This window comes from Octopus sinensis, linkage group LG1 (assembly GCF_006345805.1).
Source record: "Octopus sinensis linkage group LG1, ASM634580v1, whole genome shotgun sequence".
Taxonomy (NCBI): domain Eukaryota; kingdom Metazoa; phylum Mollusca; class Cephalopoda; order Octopoda; family Octopodidae; genus Octopus; species Octopus sinensis.
This window is the reverse complement of record NC_042997.1, coordinates 63,749,190-63,769,189: the sequence shown is the minus strand read 5'-3', so window position 1 is coordinate 63,769,189 and position 20,000 is coordinate 63,749,190.

Here is a 20,000-nt window from a genome sequence, read left to right as displayed (position 1 = left end):
AAAAGTAATGTCGTAACCGATTAATTAAAGCGTATTGACAGATGAAGATCTTTCAATCATTGAGGCTATATTTGCTGAACTTACCGCAGAGTGCTTTTGGATTTAATAGCCACACTGCGTACTCTGTGAGCAGTATTCAAACACACATCTACTATCTGTGTTGTTAGATACTATTCAGCGCTAGATACTATTTAGTGCTTGATCTAAAAATTAAACCAGCGTTCGGAAAGCAGTGTCCGTTTAGTTCCAAATGTGTGGTTAAATAAAAAAAAAGTCTGATCCTCTCCGTTATAAGCAGATACACATAAACAATATAAATGTTATCAGTCGCATTCTGTCGCGAGTGTATGCAGTTCATTGTGCTCCCTCCTGATAAATAATTTCAATATATGTAGCTTATAGTTATCGCAAACATAAAAAAAAAACATCTGGAATATGAGATAAGAGAAATATAGAATATGCTTATATTCCTTTAGCCGTATATCTAGATAAAATAGCTAAACAGAAACACGAGCTTAAGATGAAGGATTTCTTCCTAAACCTGCTGAAAGTGAATCTTTTCTGAAAATGGATCTTTTCCTCTCGATGCCTATCTTGTGTTAATATCAAGAATGGATTTGATTTGAACATGTGTTCTCATAATTAAGAAATAAATAGCCTTCATATAATTCTTACAGGTTCTTGCATTTCTGTATAATATTGTCTATCTCTTCCCAAATTTAGTCATGCAAGTTGTCTTTTTCAGTTAGTACCCAAACCTAAATTGTTCTAACTGTAATAAACTTTTTCCGCTTCAATAAAAACAAAAATAAAACATGAGGATCGCATTTATTTCGGTATTGTTACTAATGAAATATTTCTTCGCTATTCAAGAAGAACATCAACAACTCTCCCGTGTTCGACGAAATGTGTGTAGGTCAATTAGGTATTTCCTTCTACCAGACTGACCCATATACAAGGCGATTGAAAAGTAACTCCCTATTTTAAAATACTTATTAATTATTAACTGTACATAAAGTTCTGCTGATACTTGATGTTTGTTGTAGTTTCTTAGCCCAGACAACCCCTCATCGAGCAGCACTATTAATGATAGACGTTTCTACCGATGTAACCTCTCATATATATTTTATATGTAATATATCTAGTGCCGCAAGAACAAAGTAGTATTTATTTCCTTATCAGACATAGAAATATACCTGCAATTTATGAGATAGGCTTGCCTGCAATCTCTAGCTCATTAAGCAATCTTGTAGGGATTCACTGCTTATCTAATTATGTGTTGTGGATGTATCTCAGCTGTTTCAAATCTACCACCTTTAAAAAATATTTTGCGCAACATAGATGAGCGAGAGAGAGGGGGAGAGAGAAAGAGAGAGAGACAGCATTCGAAGAGTAGTATACTCTCCATAAAACATTTCAGGTTTGCATACGTGGGCGGATCGCCAGTCATTAAATTTATTATTGCAATACCTCATTTATACTTAAACATTGCCCTACAGGCAGCTTTGAATTTCAATACTCTACACCTTTGTAAACGCTAATTCATTAAGCGAAGTCAACACTGCTTACACGGATACACTCTCTCCATTGGGCATATTTATACATTTATAAGAAATTACTTTGCAAATTACCCATGGGTTACATTATATATTGAAAACATATCACCTTTCGTAGCGATTAATCTTTTTTAAAATCTTTAGGAATGGTTTCACGTTTCATGCGTAAATGACAGCAATTTCTAAAAGTTCTTACGATCATCTCTCTCTATATTTCTTTCAGTTCCTTTTATGTTTTCCATCAGTTTGAGAGAAAGAAGAAAAAAGAAATCTGTCTAAATGATTTAGTAAAACAGTAGTATTGTCACTGAATAATATATACATCCTAGGTGAATGTATGTCTTGTTATAAATTGTATGGTTATAGTTTGGTGTAGCCTATCCAAAACGAAACGGTAATATTAGGAGATCATTTCAACCCGTTAAAAATTATTCTTGGGCATGGTTAAACTATACATGCACATAAGTATATACACACAGACGTGCGTGCGTGTGTGAGTGTGGTATGTGAGACACACTGGTTAACATGGATTTAAGCACTAAACAATTGTTAAATCTTTCAGTTTTTATCTTCAAGTGACACCCAGTCGTGACTTCTCATCAGAGCCCCCTTTAAGGCTTGGGCACACTGGGCGATTTCTAAGGCAACTCACAGGCCTAGGGGTCCAATTTTGATCTATGTTGTGGTGCTGTCAAAAAATTAATAAATGCAGTACGGCCCAATGCACCGTTTCGCTCGGTCACCTATAACGCTGCTAAGACAGATCTGTTTTTCATTGCAGACTGAGGGCAAGCTCAACTAGAAGAGTTTCAATGCCAATTAAGACAAATGGGAGAAATAACTCAACCCACATTCATTTACAATTCACTCGAACCTGGCTGATAATAAAAAATAAGTCCCGGAATGGAGATTGGTGGAATTGTAAGAATGTTATGCAAGATGTTCAGCGAGGTTTGTTCCAGCAGTTAGCGTTCTGATTTCAAATTCCGTTATGGACAGCTTGATTGGGAGACTAAGAGAGCTGGCTGGTTTTAACATCAACACCTAGCATTCTGGGTGCCTTAAGAGAAGTAAATCCCGTGTCAAGCATACACAATTTGTAATGAGCGATTGGCATTACCTTCATTGCTAACTGAAAGAAAAAGCTGTCACTAGCTGACTGTGTAAGATTTCCTTTCTAAATATAAAGAACATGTTTGGTGAAGTTGATATAATACAATAAAAATTTGATGTGCTTCAGTAAATAGTTGTATATATGAGTGCATGTGTGTGTAAATGGTTACATACATACTGATCCCACGATAACATTCTATCTTTTTCCAAAGTCTCTTTGGGTTAACCACGCGTTTCACCGCCTCTTTAATCTCACATTGTAACTATATCACGATTTGCGGTTTTTCATGCATATTACCCAGCTATTTTCTGTGTTTTCCCTCGCCCACTCAACTTTCACTTGACAAAAAGAGTTTATTACGATTTATGAACATTTAAAGGATGAATCTAACATGTATCAGTCTAAGATAAGTAACCAAAACAGTCGCCCAACACTGTCAACTCCCAGACAGTTCACACAGTTCTTTATTGGAATCTGTTAGTCCGCTTTCAATCATGTGGGTTTGTGCAGGATTTTCCCCAAACATCTTCTCTTTTTGAGAATTAATCTCCCATAACAAGCTAAAACTTGTTAAGCTACAGAAGTATTTTTCAACATGTTAGGAGTTCACTGCTGTATCTGCGTTTATGTGTAAATAAATACTTCATTTTGTATGTTTCAAAGTATACAGCAGTATTTTTCAAAATCTATAACTTTGAAAATATACTGATTAATTTCAAGATTTGCACGAAGGTATTTAATTATTACATAAATAAATGTAGTTACTCATTGAAGATCTATGACTTGAAGATTTCTTTAACGTTTTACCGAGGACTTTATGCTGTGTGAGTGCGCGCACGTCTATCTACCTGCCTACCTGTTTAATTGATATTGTTTGTTGTATTTTGCAATCCATAAAAACGCATGATCATACGGAAAGAGCTTTACAAATTATTGTGGAATTGAAAATCACCCTGCCAGTGGAACGAATTAACAGTCTTTTTACATCGAAAAGGTATATTAATGTCCCATACATATTCCATAGCTTCATACACTGATCAGAATTTGCAATTTTCTGACATGGTTGTGTCCAATACATGCCTAAATACTCTGTTAGGGATTCAAATTTAATTTTCATTCTCAAGGAGTTTCCCTCAACCATTATTATGTCTTGTGCTGCCCATGCAGGATTATTCTACACTGAGAAGTAATCACAAACTGCTTTCAGATTTCCAAGGCAGTAATCAACGCTTCGCTTCACTACATGTCAGATCACCATCTTGTGCAGATGAAAATGAAACTTATACCATGATTCCACTTACATGGTACTTGAGTTTTCAAATTAATTAAACGGTGGAATTTATCACAAGCGCTACAAAGGCGATGTTCTGATGCATAACTATAAAGCCAAAATCTTGAGTCATTGCTACAGAGGAAATCACTCTTTATCAGAGCAGCAATACTCCATAAAAATTGTGGAGGCGCAATGGCCCAGTGGTTAGGGCAGCGGACTCGCGGTCGTAGAATCGCGGTTTCGATTCCCAGACCGGGCGTTGTGAGTGTTTATTGAGCGAAAGCACCTAGAGCTCCACGAGGCTCCGGCAGGGATGGTGGTGGTCCATGCTGTACTCTTACACCACAACTTTCTCTCACTCTTACTTCCTGCTTCTGTTGTACCTGTATTTCAAAGGGCCAGCCTTGTCACTCTCTGTGTCACGCTGAATATCCCCGAGAACTACGTTAAGGGTACACGTGTCTGTGGAGTGCTCAGCCACTTACACGTTAATTTCACGAGCAGGCTGTTCCGTTGATCAGATCAACCGGAACCCTCATCGTCGTAACCGACGGAGTGCTTCCACTCCACAAAATGTTTCTTTTAGAAGCAAAATTTAATCTTTACATACTAATGCTATTTCTGGATACAGTTTCCCCTTCATTGCTGCTGAAATATTTTCGAAGTTGCTGCTGCATTCTTCATTCCTAAAATACTAAACTTTTCAGCTGTCCCTCAACTATAATTGGAATAGTTATAAACTAGTATAATCAATTTCCAGAAGCCTCTACCAAATTCTCATTGTGACTGAAAGATATCATGATAAGTAGTAATTTTTAATATCTGTGTCTAAATAAAATTTCTTTTTCTTTGAAGACATATTAATTGCAAATGTAAAAATAAGAAAATTTGCAATATGACTTATTACCCCACAAGCTTTGATTTAAACAGTTTACAATTTCTTTTGTATTTTCATTAAGATAAATAAAAACGTAAATTACACGTCTTGTCATCTTCAATACGTTTCCCTAACGTTTATCATAAAAAGAAATTGAAACAACCCTCTTACCTTCTTTCTATTCGTACAATATTAATATCCTCTTTTTTATATGTGATTTGGCTCTTTGAGACTACAGAGTGAAAATATGGAATGTTTCTGCATATGGTGGTTTTCTTGCATGAAATACTTTATGGAACGTACTACAACATCATTTCCTCATAAAACTCCTATTAACAGAGTGTGATGGAGGAAGTATTGCAACGTTTGGAACAAATAACCAATTTAAATTGCAATATATACTACACTTTAACGCACCAAATTTACAAACACATATTATGTATATTTTTTGCCCATCAATGCCTGTGTGTATTTGTATACATATACACATATTTATCGATAGTTAAAAGGTATGTTTTATAGGCATAAAAACTACGAACATTAGCAGAATGAATCGATAAGAATATAGAGTCTGATATTTTCAATAATTTTATTGACATTAATGCCAATAAAATTGTTAAAAATGTTTTGGTGTACTCATCTCTTTATCTGTCTGTATTTCTTTCTAACCTAATACACACACACGCACACACGCACACACACACAAACACACACACACACACACACATATATATATATGTGTGTGTGTGTGTGTGTGTGTGTGTGTGTTTGTATGCATATATGTATGTATGTGTGTGTGTCCACCTGTCTCAGAATGTGTGTTTATCTATATAAATATGTATGTACGCACACTCTATTTTATAGATGATATGATATAGTAAGAAGAAAAAGAAGCATCATAGCTCAATAGCTCAAGAGAATTCCAATATAATTTGATAATGAACGGGGCCAGGAATGGAGTGAATATGTTCAACATATGTTTCTGTTTTATAAATGCTTGATGTAAAAAGTATGCAAAGATGTAAAATGAAGACGGTGAAATTTTCTAAAAGTTTACTGTTTTCGGATTATATTATTAATTCGGAAAAATACTTTCCACTTTCTCTTTTACCATGCTATAAATTCATAATTAGCCCTCACAATTTATTTGTTAGTTGTTCTTAAATTACATTTTCCTGTAACAACTACGTTCATGTCATCTATGCCATCGTATTGTTGTTCTTGAAGAATGACCGTCATTAGCGCGAGCACGTGAAAGTCAGTTACGCCAGGTACGTCCTGCAGAGAGTATAGGGGACCACCAAGCAACCCAGGTTGTCTGGTTTATTGCCAGTGATACACTTCATCGTACACTGTCATGGCAAATGTAGATCATTTTCATATTCCTGTTTGGTGCCTTCCTGCTAATGCGTTCTTCAATGTACTCCTGGCTAATTTCACTCACTTTCCAGAATAAAACAGTTGACCACATCCTATAAATTTCTGTGATGATCAGTGGCTCTTCAAATTCTTAGGCCTTTGAGAAGAGATGTGACACAATACTATGAAATGAGCTTTCATTTTCGAATCATAAATATTTGGCCACATTTTTACCATATCTAAAGCAAAAACGTGTCTTCGTAAACTTCAAACTCTTCCATCAGATCAGGGAAGACATTCATATATCTCTCCTGGAAAATGGATACCATCTGCCAAGGTGCATACAATGCATAGATTTTTCCTATGCCCAAACAATTTCACCACCTGTTATACATTGTAACCTGTTGTGACCACTTATACATTCTGACTTGTCTACTCGCTTGAAACAACCGCTGGTGAACCACTGCTCAGTAGTCGCAGATGATGGATTTTCACTGCGTAGGTTTCGTTTAGTACTGGTGTCCTCACATTACAATTATATATCTATCTGGGTATATTGCTCTTGATTTCATCTGCGTAGAGAACTTTTAGCCATATATTGATGTGAAGAACGGAGCCTGCGTACCTACGTCACCAGGAGCTAAATGAATGCGAGTTCGTCCTCCTTGGAACCAAATATTTGCTTACAATGAAGAAGGGGAAGAAGAGTTCCTACAGAAGCGTTACTTTGCCAACAACTGCAATTTGTTGATCAAGTATTGTCACATTCGAAATTGCTCTCTGTCTCTTCCTCATGTAGAGAAAGATAATTAATAACAGCCTTGTAACATTGAATCTCATTTATTTCCTAATTATAAATATCAATTCTACATATTATACGTGATTTGAAGGCATCTGCTAAAACTGAAGCAATTATTTCGGGAAAGAGAAACTTTTACAATGGAGAAGCACAACAATACGGCTAAATATTTCGTGATGTGTTAATTTTTTTTCGCACCACATATGCATATCTATATGTGTGTATGTGTGTGTGTGTATGTATGTTTGTGTGTGTGTATGTGTGTGCGTGTGTATTGTGAGTGTATGTGTTTTGTGCATGCGCGTATCTATGTGCGATGGTACGAAGTATTTCAAAGTACACAAGCATCCGAAGACGGACATTTATCGGAAAAGGTGAAATGCTTCTAAATCTGGGTTCGCTTAGTCATATATGTAGCAGAATCATAATATATCATAGGATATTAAAGAAAATCGTATTCTATGTTTGCATACATATACAAATACACATATACATGGACATGCACACATACACACACATATAATTACTTATATTTCAATCGAAATATGTGTCAGGCTATCTTTGTGTGTGTATATATATATATATATATATATATATATATATATATATATATATATATATATATAAATGTGTTTGTACGTGTGTATAAAGATAGAGAGAAAGACAGATATACGCACATTAAAACATGCGTACATGAATATATATGTGCATGTAGAGAGAGAGAGTGGAGGAGGAGAGAGAAATATGCATAGATACAAACATCCGCATACATATAACACTTCATTTCTTAGCTGTGATGTCACAGAAAATGACTCAATGGATACCTAATATTTCGCAAAAGGCACCAATCAATACACGTTGCAAGATAATATAGGGTGTTATGTCAATATCTATCTATCTATCTATCTATCTATCTATCTATCTATCTATCTATCTATCTATCTATCTATCTATCTATCTATCTATATATATATATATATATATATATGTATGCGTGCGTATGTGTGTGTGTATGTATATATATATATATATATGGATGCGTTATGTGTTTGTGTGTATGTATGTATGTATGTATATATGTATGTGTGCGTATGTTTGTGTATATGTATGAATGTATGTATGTATTACGTACGTACCTATGTGTAAATGTTTATGTGTATATATTTGTTTGTATGTATGTGCGCAGGTGCGTGTCGGCTATTTGATATATTTTCACTTATCCAAAGGGATTCATTCATCAATTCAATATTCATATGCTCACCATGACTCTAATGTGTCTGGCCAACACATATCAGAAAAAACTTCAATCAACATTGACATTATTGCACATGACTTATGAATTTCTTTTTTACTCTCTCTGTTCGTGTTATCTTTTGAAGACCCGTGAGTAACCGAGCTAATAGCTGGCAGGTCTGACATCTAGGACGCGTAACTATTAATATACAGTAGAGGATCGATGGCCGCCATGGTGAACACTCAAGGGTAGCCCACGAACTAACCCAATGACAGAGGATCCCCCTTAAACTAACCACGTGACAGTGTCACACATTCCGTCTTAGCGTAGTAACTTACTTTTCCTCTTCTCGGTATCGTTAACTGTTCCCTCTCCGTCTTCTTTACCCGTTCTACGCCCCTTCTCTCAACTAACCACATGAGAAGTTAACATATTTGGTCTTAGCGTATTAATATACAGGCATGGAATTGTGAATATAACATAATTAATCTCTAGTACCCAGCCCTAGCTTTCTACCTCCTGCAGTAATATCTTTTTATATTTAATGCAAGAGATTATGGTGACTTGGACCAGGGAGAGGACTGAGGTTTCGTAAACAATAGTGCGTAAAGTCTTATTACTGTTGTGGTGAATACAGGTCTTCAAATGTCTCTAGCATGTGCTAATATTCTTTATTTGAATATGGTTGTGGATGGTGTCCAGTAGCATTAAAATCCCGTATATACAGACATCGTAAGTAGATAGATATACAAGTCGATGAAAAATGTTCTGCTAACTCTTATTAAAATAAATGTTGAATGAATAATTCTTCACAATGCTTTCCGTTACTTTACGATTTATTCAGTATATCAATCATATTTTTCTACTTTTGTTTGGTCTGTGATGGAAATATAAGAACTAATATTTCAATTAGATAAATGTTTAAGCTACATTTAAATCTATTTTTCAGAAATTCCAGCTTTATCAGTTTGAAACCTTAAATTGGTTTACAGACTGGAATCTTACAAATGTGTGCAGCGTTTTTCTATATGTGATTAGCGCATTTCAATGTGATATATGATTTCGATTTTCGAAATAGCACAACTGTGCTACTCACGTCTTCGTCACATCACCTGCGATAGCATATATCCGTTTTGTGTCATTTTGTTCAACGGCGGTCTTCATGCTTCCTCTTGAGAATACATAACAAAAGTGCATTTCCTGACACATATTTAATTTGTTCACTTCACTTGCGTTTGTTGATTTATTTCTGGATAGATATATGAAATGTAGTCATATTTATTAGCACTGCAGTAAAATTATATTGGATACATTTGTATTATCTTCAAGACTAATCATTTATATCAATGCTTCAGGTCTATATCTGTTTTATCCTGGTGATGGTTATATGTGTTAGGTGGTGTGATGGAATTTTACTTCTCAGAAATGTACTTTTCAAATGGAATACTTCTTAAGAAGAATTATTGCTCAAGTGAATATTTTTAGTGACGCTGTACAATTTCGGCGTTAACATAATTGTTGCTGTCATTGACTTTACTGCTAAGTTTTATGCTTTAATTATATATTTCTAATATTCAGTCAAATATGACTGATAATACTAAGAGCAAATCAAATTATAAAATATAGCGACTGTCATTAGCGAGAACTAAAATCAACCCACTTAACAAATATATATTTTCTTCGGTGCTTTGAACTAGTGCATAAGAGTGCAAGAATTTTACATAAAATAAGAGCTCTTAAATTCTGACACAATTCTAACTATCATATACAGAGTGTTGGGGTGTTTGATGAAATGAATCAACGCTGATTTTCCGACGGAAGATTCAGCAGAATAATTTTGTCGCGCCTGACAATAGTAATCTGATGCATTTAATGTAAGCAGCTCGGAGACTACTATTAGTATTCACTTCATTCAATCGGAAGACCGGAAATCAAATTTGACTCAGGTTGCATTTGAATACAGAAAGCAAATATAATATTCCTTTCTATTATATGCACAAGGCCTGACATTTTTGGGGGAAGGGTCAGTCGATTAGATCGACCCCAGTACACAACTGGTATGCAATTTATCGACCCCGAAGCGATGAAAGGTAAGGTCGACCTCGGAGGAATTTGACCTCAGAACGTAGCGACGGGCGAAATACCGCTGAGCATTTCGTCCAGCGTGCTAACAATTCTGCCAAAGTATTTGGTTCTGCACTTTATTTTTACTGCAATCTATCTACAGTATTTCAACCTGCATATAAGTGTGAAATTCAGAAAGGCTAGGCTATAAGCTGTGACTGTATGCTGGACACCACCGGGACGAAAAATAATACTCATAGCCTATTAAATGTTTGAAAGTGACCTATCAGTAACTTCCGCTTTACCAAATGTTTCTCGGTTCACCGTCTTTTTCAGTGAAAATGGGTTGTGATAAAAGCTTAAAGCCGACGATTTTGAGAAAATAGATAAAATCGATTATATATACCCAGTACTTTACTGGTATGCGCTATGTTATGAACTCTAAAAAATGAAAAGCAAAGAAACCTTCGGTGGAGTTCGAACTAAATATGTAAAAATTCGGAAAGTAATTCGTTTAATGAACTTACAATATTGCGAATCCACCAATAATTATATCAATTTTAACACAGGACAGCAGTTTTAGTTTTTGGCCTATGTCACCGTCACAGGTACTTTATTTCATTGAGTGCGTAGGAATGAAAGATTAAATTGATTTCGGTTGGATTTTAACTCCAAGCCCGAGATACTAGAACAAATAACGCAAGGAAATGTTTCCGATACTCTAACGATTCTGCGACCAGACCTTCATTCATTGCCAACTGACTATTAATTATTTGTAACACTGTCACAGAGTCACACATTTTGAAGGGAGATAGTCAACTAAATCAACATCGGTATGTAAATGGCATTTACTTTACCGAAGAAGGAAACAGAAATCTGGATATGATTTGAAAGCAAAATGTAAATTGACATATCTAAATACTTGGGAATTGTCTTTGGGATGTCGTTTCGCATAAGTACTTCACTGAAACATATTTTAAGGTTTAAGGAATCCTGGAGGATAGTAGTCAAAGCCGATACATGAAGGAGTTGGGCTAAGATTTTGAAGATGTAATAAAGGTCAACATTGCCGTTCCTAGTTTTAAAGTCGATAACAAAATGCTGATGTTCATATAAGCAACCCATTTACTCCCGACAAATTCATGTACTTGTTTCTTAAGTTAGAATTTATAATAGTAATAGATGGAAACGACACAAAATACTTGGAGATATTTAATTAAAATCTTTTTATTTTGAGTTCAAATCCAACCGAAAGCCACCTTTCTCTATATTCCTCCAGAGTAAAAAAAAAGGAAGTGTCTGCCAAGTACAGGGGTCGCTGCAATTGACTAATGCTCTGTTTTTCTTCTAATTAAAGACTCCGCCGGTTACGACGACGAGGGTCCCAGCTGATATGATCAACGGAACAGCTTGCTCGTGAAATTAACGTGAAAATGGCTGAGCATTCCACAGACACGTGTACCCTTAACGTAGTTCTCGGGGATAATCAGCGTGACACAGAGAGTGACAAGGCTGACCCTTTGAAATACAAGTACAACTCATTTTTGCCAGCTGAGTGGACTGGAGCAACGTGAAATAAAGTGTCTTGCTCAAGGACACAACGCGTCGCCGGGAATCGAACTCACAACCTTACGATCATGAGCCGAATGCCCTAACCACTAAGCCACGCGCCCTCACTTCTTCTAATTACTACAAAATTGTTAACTGTATTCCTTACTTAGAAGCCATATTTATTATTGTTCTTATGACGACGATATTGTGGAATCGTTAAATCATCAAATAAAATGCCTAGTGATATTTCTTCTGACCGATTACGCTCGAAGTACAAATTCTATTGACATCAACTTTATTTTTCCTTTTTCCTGTGCCTATAAAAAATAATTATTGTAAGATTGGTGGCTTGGCAGAATCGTTATGTCTTCGGAGAAAATGTTTTTCCCGCTCTTTAGGTACATAGTTGACTCACCAGACTGAGGTCTACTTTTCATCTTTCGAATTTCATAAAATTGCGTACCTGTAAAGTATTGGAGTAAAAAAATCGATTAAACTCTCCCCTTCATATCGCTGGCTTTGTGACTTAATTTTACTCTAGGGTAGAATAGAATGTTCCAGTCGTTTGTAATGTTTTTTTTTCCCTAAATATTACGCTACATGCGTAAAATCGCTATCCTCTGTGATTCCAAATATTTTGAAGAGATCTTCGCAATATTATTTCTTGATTTTATGTTTGTGTTTATACACGAACAAAGTTAGGAAATAATATTTGAAAAATTTAGACAATAATGAGAAATAGTTAAAGAAATAAATACAAACGTTTGCATAACAGTACAAAATGGAATGACAGTTTCACAACCAGCAACCAAAAAAGGATATTGCATAAATGCGAATAGCAATGAAAATGGTAATAAAAGCGGAAAACAAAGAAAACGGTGACAAAGGCAAAAAAATATTTCACACATTATTCCATCTACATGTGGTCAGCTCACAGAAAAATGAATCCCTCGCCATAAAATTCTGCTTCCTTTCCTGTTCATTTTATTGAAGAAAAGTGACCGCCTTTTTATTGAATAGTGAAAATCATATGTGAGTATACGATTGGTCTTCCCGACCGAGTATAAGGAAAGACAACAAACTGAATTGGAGCATAGTAGGATTTAAAGCACCAGAACATATGATACAGTAGAATGCAAGATTCTTCAAGGCGTTATGTGGACATTGACTGGAAGTCCGGATAGGTGAGAAAAACGACAGAAATCGTGGTGGTGTGTAGATGACTAGAGCTGTAACTCATCACGTGACTGCAACAAGGAATGTGGAAAGACGTGATAACGGGCAGAAAAATAAAACTGTTATTCTCGTCACAATACTAATCAATGATGAACCTACTCCAGCTTGACTTTGCCTTCCATCGTTTCGGGATTTAATCATGTACCACTTAGGCATTGGAGTCCATGTATTTGATTTGAACCTTCTACAAAATTCTGGCCTTGTGACTATATTAAAAAATATTATTTCTATGTAAGGAACGAAAAGCGTAATTTGGTATCGGAATAAACATCGACTTAGGCATTTGACCGGTATATTATTTGGTCGTCTGCCAATGGATGAACTTTGAGTTTGGTCTTGGCGAGATTTTATCTGGGATGTTAGAGACGCAACTAAATACTGCAACGATTCTGTTTATTCACTACTATTTTTTATTCTAATACAGAAATAATACTACCAATTATATGAGAAGTGGATTGGTTGAGCATATCGACGCTATGAGTTAACTGTTAGTTTATTTTATCGATACAAAATTATAAAATCAAGGGTGTGCTGGGCGAATTTTGAATTTGAACTTACAACGGAATATAACTGGAATATAATAATTGTTTCTGACTTAAATAAAAGGAAAAATAAAAAGACTAGCATTTCTAAGAGGAGCGGCTAGCTGAAGTCTTTCACGTCTTCGGTACTTAGCAGGTATTTATTTTGTCCACCGCAAAATGACAAATAGCAAGGTCGATGCCGGAGGAATGTGAAGTCAGAACGTATATACGTACGAAATGCCGCTAAGCATTTTGTCCGGCGTGCTAACGATACTGCCAGCTCGACTCCTCAAACAGCCGCTATATGATAATCATTTCTACTATAGGTACAAGACGTTAGATTGGGTGAGGAATGAGTCGATTAGATCGAACCCAGTACATGACTGTTACTTTCTTCATAGACCTTGAAAGGCAAAGTCAATGTCTGCGAGATTTGAACTCAATGAGTACCGACGGACGTCCTAACGATTCTCCCAGCTCGCCTCCTCAAACAGCCGCCTTATAATAATGATAATGTTGATGATTTTACACGGCCACAGATTTTAAATGTGATTATTTTATTAAATCGTTTCAAATTAACGACCGATACATTATTTATCGACCCACCAAAATGATAAAAGTAGAATTCGTGGTTGTCGAGAATTGAACTCGGAAAGCAAACATTTACATCATAATGATGCTTCTTACGATAATTTCGATTTCACACACCGAAAGAAGGTCACGAGTTATGGAGAGCATCAAGTGGAATGTCAGTCAAGTCGACTTAACTTTATGACTGGTATTTAAGCCCTATAATATTAATGTAATAGATCTACAATATTCTACTACTAATACCGCCACTCTCAATGTTTCTATAATGTTCACTCCAACCGCTTCTGCAACTGATACAGCAACTGTTGTTTCTGTTGCAGCAACTTCTGCTACTGTTACCGCCACCAACAACACAGTCTGAAATTCTTGGCTCGATTGGTTAAATGCAATGTCGCGTCATACATGAAAGCCTTCCCTTGCTACCAACTCGTCGTTATACTAACATGCAATTTATTTACTACCTGTCATCTAGCAAAAAAAAAAAAAAGAAAGAAAATCAAATAGGAATAAAAGCAGTAATAGTAGAAATAGTAATATTCTTCTTCTTAGCAGCAGCAGTAGTAGTAGCAGGAGGAGGAGTGGTTGATGTACAACTATACACGCGCAGATGTGAGTTTAACTCTATACACACACACACACACACACATATATATATACACGTGTGTGTTTCTATATACACACACATTTTATATATGTATATATATATCCGCACGTACGGGTGACGAGAGAGGGGGAAAAGAGAGAAAGAAAATAAATCTCTCTCTCTCTCTCTCTCTCTCTCTATATATATATATATATATATTATATGTAAATGTATGTATATATGTGTGTGTCTGTGTGTATGTATATATATATATATATATATATATATATATATATATATATATATATAATATATGTAAATGTATGTATGTATGTGTGTGTCTGTGTGTGTATATATATATATATACATGCACGTACGAGTGACGAGATAGAGATAGATACATATATTCACGCAGGTACACTCAAACTCTCACTTTAACACACATACACGCACACACACATAGATACTCATATATATACAGTCAGACGACACTATCTCACACACACACGCTTTGGTTATGAGAAACTGGCAACGGATGTTCATTGACGGAGCAAGGTTTCACAGTTGAGTATAGCTGCAGACAATAACAGAAATTATGGGAATGGGTGGATAAAAGGAGCGAGGTAGAAACAGGTAGAAAAAGAGATAGAAGTAGCGGAAGAGAGAAAGAGGGAGGGAGAGAGAAAGAATATAATCTATCTATCTATCTATCTCTCCCTCTCCCTCTCTCTCTCTCTCTATATATATATATATATATATATATATATATATATATATATGTAAATGTATGTATATATGTGTGTGTGTCTGTGTATGTGTGCATATATATATATATATATATATATATATATATATATATAATTATATATATATATATATATATATATATATATATATATATATATATATATATATATATAGGTATGTATAATAATGGCAGAGTGACATAAAGAGACAGGGCAACATGTGACTCAATACGTATGCATAGAAATAAAAGCAACAAACTTACATGTGTATGCGTGCGTCTGTATATGTGTGTGTGTGTGTGTGTGTGATTTTGTGCGTGTATGCATATCTCGCTTTCTGTGTTTCTGTATATACATAGAGAAACAAACACAAACACACACACAGAAATACACCGAAATGAGTAACCGGAGATAGATAGATAGATAGATAGATAGATAGATAGATAGATAGATAGATAGATAGAGAAAGGGAAAGGTAATGTACGCGAGAGAGGGAGAGGAAAAGAGAGGGAGAATTTGCAGAAAGGCGGAAATATATTTAGCTTGTAATCCTTTTTACCTTCTTTGCATAAAAATAAACATCATTACCCCTATCTAAAGCAACTCTTGCACCCACCACTGTGGGATAACCTCCAACTACTCCCGCTACTGCCGACAAGAACTAAGGTATTATTTTATTCAAACTCGTCTGTATGTATTTACTCAACCTGCTAAAGACCCCAGCCAAATCTCTCCTTAATTACACCCCACTTTCATAAAACAAGCAAGGGTGTGTTGGATAGTCGAGTCCCAAAACCACCCACAAAACATGGGATGGTCACTTTCAGAATACGCTTAATCATATGCGTATTGCATGTAGTCTTTCCTAGGGCTAAATGAATCAACTACACCACCTGAGTTAACTATTTGCTACCTGTGTGTCTGCGATATTTTCTCTCTCTCTCTCTCTCTCTCTCTCTCTCTCTCTCTCTCTCTCTCTCTGTCTATCTGTCTATCTATCTATCTATCTATCTATCTTTTTTTCTATCTATCTATCTATCTATCTATCTATCTCTTTCTCTCTCTCTCTTACTCTTTCTCTCTAGTGATCTTTAAATTCATCACTTTTCGGGTGTTGTATATGTTTGTGTGTGCGTTTACACGCGTGTATGTATACATGTATATGCATATTTAGATACATATGTATGTTTGTGTGAGTAGACGTACACAGCATAAGTATGTATTTATGTGTGCCTATGTATACGTACATACATATATATGTATGTGTGTGTGTGTGTGGATACATAAAAATGTATATATGCATACATAAACCCAAATACATGCATGTATATATACACGTTTACTCTATTCAGCATCTTTATTTTAATCTCACCTGTTGACTATATATATATGTGTGTGTGTGTGTGTGTGTGTGTACATATATGGGGTGGTGTATACACACGTACACAGCACTACGATTTGTATATTGTGTTTTCTATATTGAGGATCTCTATATCTCACCTGTTGACTATATGTATACACGCACACACATGCACACATACATGCACATACAGACATATGCAGCCACACATACACATCACATGTACGCACGCAAGACGGCAGAGACGAATAGAGAGAAGTTAAAAAGGAGAATATCTAAGTCGTAGATATATACATTTCTGTACTTCGATGCTGATATTCTGCAAAACTTCCTCCTTTAAATTTATCTGTTCTTGTCTTTCGTTCTACCCGTCTCTCCTTTCAATATTCCAAGTATAACTTTTTACGTTTGCTTGCGATATTTATCTATTGTTTTCTTTAAAATTTTTTCTTTAAAATCTTTCTATTACTGCTTTTTTTTTTTTTTGGTAAATCTTTCCTTCCGTAACTTCTCGTTTTTTTTTTTTTTGTTTTCATTTTGCTTAATGCCTTGTTTAAATTTCTCTCTTCTCTCTCTCTCTCTCATTATTTTCTTTCTTCGTTTTCTTTTATTCATTTAACACACAGTTCCACATACACCCCATCTATCTGAAATTTATAACACTCCCTTTTTAAAACAAATTTTAAATTTTCGAACAAATTTGTGAACTCACTTTTATTTCTTCATTTCATTCTTTATTCTATAAATTTCATTTAGTCTCTTTCCTCCACAGAACAAATTACTCCAACATTGCTACCACTACCAATACCACTCCCTTTCTTTTCTTCCCACGCAAAGCAAACTGCAAGCAAATATGTAAATTTTAAAAAATATTATTGATGTTCTGTTCCCTCTATTTACTACATACCAAAAATAAAAATTTCTTTATAAATTTATATGTAATTATCAAACGGATGAAAAAAAATTAAGTTCACTAATTTCTAATTACAATAGAAATCTAAGGTATAAATCTAACCATTACGTTCGGTTAGGCTTTGATTTTATATCTATTTATCTGTTATATATATTCGCGCTTTTTAAAAATTTTATTTATATACGTACAAGTTATAATATGAAAGAAAAGGATGTCATTTAAATATTTACAGAGACATGAAACTATATACTCATTCAAGCACAGGCATATACGTGAATTTATGTAACTGTATACCCGTATATTGATATACATTCATAGATATTTTTGCATGTATGAATACTGTTAGAAACTGTTAGAAATATATCTCATAGCTTTTACTTGCTTCAGTCGTTGGTCTAAGGTCATGCTGGGGCACCGCCCTGAAGTCGAATCATTTGACTACAGTACATCTGTTTTCTTTTTGTAAGTCTGGTTTTTATTTTACCGGTCTTTATGCTGAACCGCTAAGTTAGAACAACTCAACACTTATTGTTAAGCGCTGTACGGGGAGGGTTATGACAGCACAAATACACGCACACATAGAAATATATATATAATATAGTATGATATAATATAATACAATATAATATATACACACACACACACACACACATATATATATATATATTTATATATCATTTTCTAATCTAGGCACAAGGCTCGAAATTTCTGGAGAAGGATCCACTCGATTAGATCAACTTCAGTACTTAATTTATGAAAGGCAAAGTCGACCTCGGCGGAATTCGAACTCAGAACGTAGCGGCAGACGATATACCTATTTCTTTGCTACCCACAATGGGCTAGACACAGAGAGGACAAACAAGGACAGACAAAGGGATTAAGTCGATTATATCGACCCCAATGTGTAACTGGCACTTATTTAATCGACCCCGAAAGGATGAAAGGCAAAGTCGACCTCGGCGGAATTTGAACTCAGAAGGTAGCGGCAGACGAAATACCTATTTCTTTATTACCCACAAGGGGCTAAACACAGACAGGACAAATAAGGACAGACAAACGGATTAAGTCGATTTAATCGATTCCAGTGCGTAACTGGTACTTATTTAATCGACCCCGAAAGGATAAAAAGCAAAGTCGACCTCGGCGGAATTTGAACTCAGAACGTAACGGCAGACGAAATAAGGCTACGCATTTCGCCCGGCGTGCTAACGTTTCTGCCAGCTTGCTGCCTTCCTATACTTACATATCACATGATCGAACAGACTATAGGATGTTATTTTAAATTTCTGGTTACATTGCGCTTTGCATCGTTTTAGCTTTCGAATGATACCAGCCCGCTTGCTAGACGAGTAGGCCAACAATCTCCCTAACCAGAAGATTAGTCCAACGTAGGGTAACGCATATACAGCATAGTAAGCAGGAGCAAAGGGAAATGAAATATTTTGCTCAATAACACAACGCCCGGCTCGGTCCGGAAATCGAACTCACAATGTAGCGAACGTGAGTGCAACGCCCTGAACATACACAAACACACACACACAAACACACACACACACGAAACACACATACATGAGAACTAGTTTAAATTCTCTTGACCGAGAAGTTCTCAATTCAACTCACTCTCACCTTGTCTATATATACGACTCTAGTAGCATTCACTAGCCTTTTATACTTGTTAGTCCCGGATAATTTACACGCACAAACACACACACACGAAACACACATACATGAGAACTAGTTTAAATTCTCTTGACCGAGAAGTTCTCAATTCAACTCACTCTCACCTTGTCTATATATACGACTCTAGTAGCATTCACTAGCCTTTTATACTTGTTAGTCCCGGATAATTTACACGCACAACACACACACACACGATAAAACACTTGCGCATATACTACTATACCTATAACCACTATGACCGCCACACAACCACAAGTGATAACACACATGTACTACTACATACATATCTATGCAGGCATATATTTACACACATACACACACACTCTCACTCTCTCCCTCTCTCTCTCACACACACACACAAACACCTGTAATTACACATACATACATGATTTCGGGTTCAGCCCCAATAAAACTTTGGAAGTTGTCTTCTTCTAAGCCGCGGGGCAACCAATTACCTTGTTAGAGGATCTAGTAAAAGAAATGTGTGTGGCAGCCTGTCGTGTACAATGTATGTGTGTATACTCACGCATTAAGGTTTGT